General features: G+C 51.0%; 5 non-coding genes across 5 annotated transcripts; all 5 read right to left on the bottom strand.

Annotated features, from left to right (window-relative positions):
- Positions 1-221: 221 nt before the first annotated feature.
- Positions 222-340, bottom strand: LOC127740451 (5S ribosomal RNA). The gene has a single exon (XR_008001127.1). It is a non-coding gene; the product is annotated as a 5S ribosomal RNA (ribosomal RNA).
- Positions 341-535: 195 nt separating this feature from the next.
- LOC127740095 (5S ribosomal RNA) lies at positions 536-654 on the bottom strand. Its single transcript, XR_008000796.1, has one exon. It is a non-coding gene; the product is annotated as a 5S ribosomal RNA (ribosomal RNA).
- Positions 655-843: 189 nt separating this feature from the next.
- LOC127739785 (5S ribosomal RNA) lies at positions 844-962 on the bottom strand. Its single transcript, XR_008000527.1, has one exon. It is a non-coding gene; the product is annotated as a 5S ribosomal RNA (ribosomal RNA).
- Positions 963-1,146: 184 nt separating this feature from the next.
- On the bottom strand, positions 1,147-1,265 carry LOC127740045 (5S ribosomal RNA). Its single transcript, XR_008000779.1, has one exon. It is a non-coding gene; the product is annotated as a 5S ribosomal RNA (ribosomal RNA).
- A 183-nt stretch (positions 1,266-1,448) lies between these two features.
- On the bottom strand, positions 1,449-1,567 carry LOC127740023 (5S ribosomal RNA). The gene has a single exon (XR_008000758.1). It is a non-coding gene; the product is annotated as a 5S ribosomal RNA (ribosomal RNA).
- Positions 1,568-1,737: the final 170 nt, after the last annotated feature.

The raw sequence follows: 1,737 nt of genomic DNA, 5'->3' as shown, positions 1-1,737 counted from the left end.
TGGGATCTGGTGCATTAGTGCTGGTATGATCGCACCTATTATAGTTCGCACACACAATTTTGTTAACCATGCGGCGCGAGAGAGTGTGACACTATCCGCGAAGCCTTGCGGGTACCGTAGGTGCCTGTCGAGGATGAGGCCATTGCGGCTCGCCCTAAGGTGTCCTACTCGGGATAGCGTCATTTAAAGAATGAAGGTCGGCACGACGTTAAAAAAAAAAAGAGGTGCAACACGAGGACTTCCCAGGAGGTCACCCATCCTAGTTCTACTCTCGCCCAAGCATGCTTAACTGCGGAGTTCTGATGGGATCCGGTGCATTAGTGGTGGTATGATCGCACCTATTGTAGTTCGCACACACAATTTTGTTAACCATGCGGCGCGAGAGAGCGTAACACTATCCGCGAAGCCTTGCGGGTACCGTAGGTGCTTGTCGCGGATGAGGCCATTGCGGCTCGCCCTTAGGTGTCATACTCGGGATAGCGTCATTTAAAGAATGAAGGTCGGCACGACGTTAAAAAAAATAAAAAAATAAAAAGAGGTGCAACACGAGGACTTCCCAGGAGGTCACCCATCCTAGTACTACTCTCGTCCAAGCACGCTTAACTCCGGAGTTCTGATGGGATCCGGTGCATTAGTGCTGGTATGATCGCACCTATTATAGTTCGCACACACAATTTTGTTAACCATGCGGCGCGAGAGAGCGTAACACTATCCGCGAAACCTTGCGAGTACCGTAGGTGCCTGTCGAGGATGAGGCCATTGCGGCTCGGCCTTAGGTGTCCTACTCGGGATAGCGTCATTTAAAGAATGAAGGTCGGCACAACGTTAAAAAAAAAAAAAAAAGAGGTGCAACACGAGGACTTCCCAGGAGGTCACCCATCCTAGTACTACTCTCGCCCAAGCACGCTTAACTGCGGAGTTCTGATGGGATCCGGTGCATTAGTGCTGGTATGATCGCACCTATTATAGTTCGCACACACAATTTTGTTAACCATGCGGCGCGGAGAGCATAACACTATCCGCGAAGCCTTGCGGGTACCGTAGGTGCCTGTCAAGGATGAGACTATTGCGGCTCGCCCTTAGGTGTCCTACTCGGGATAGCGTCATTTAAAGAATGAAGGTCGGCACGACGTTAAAAAAAAAAAAGAGGGGCAACACGAGGACTTCCCAGGAGGTCACCCATCCTAGTACTACTCTTGCCCAAGCACGCTTAACTGCGGAGTTCTGATGGGATCCGGTGCATTAGTGCTGGTATGATCGCACCTATTATAGTTCGCACACACAATTTTGTTAACCATGCGGCGCGAGAGAGCGTAACACTATCCGTGAAACCTTGCGAGTACCGTAGGTGCCTGTCGAGGATGAGGCCATTGCGGCTCGCCCTTAGGTGTCCTACTCGGGATAGCGTCATTTAAAGAATGAAGGTCGGCACGACGTTAAAAAAAAAAGAGGTGCAACACGAGGACTTCCCAGGAGGTCACCCATCCTCGTACTACTCTCGCCCAAGCACGCTTAACTGCGGAGTTCTGATGGGATCCGGTGCATTAGTGCTAGTATGATCGCACCTATTATAGTTCGCACACACAATTTTGTTAACCATGCGGCGCGAGAGAGCGTAACACTATCCGCGAAGCCTTGCGGGTACCGTAGGTGCCTGTCGAGGATGAGGCCATTGCAGCTCGCCCTTAGGTGTCCTACTCGGGATAGCGTCATTTAAAGAATGAAGGTCGGCACAAC

Source organism: Arachis duranensis, chromosome 6, assembly GCF_000817695.3.
Source record: "Arachis duranensis cultivar V14167 chromosome 6, aradu.V14167.gnm2.J7QH, whole genome shotgun sequence".
Classification (NCBI taxonomy): domain Eukaryota; kingdom Viridiplantae; phylum Streptophyta; class Magnoliopsida; order Fabales; family Fabaceae; genus Arachis; species Arachis duranensis.
The sequence above is the reverse complement of the archived record's forward strand: the minus strand, read 5'-3'. Positions and strand labels throughout refer to the sequence as shown.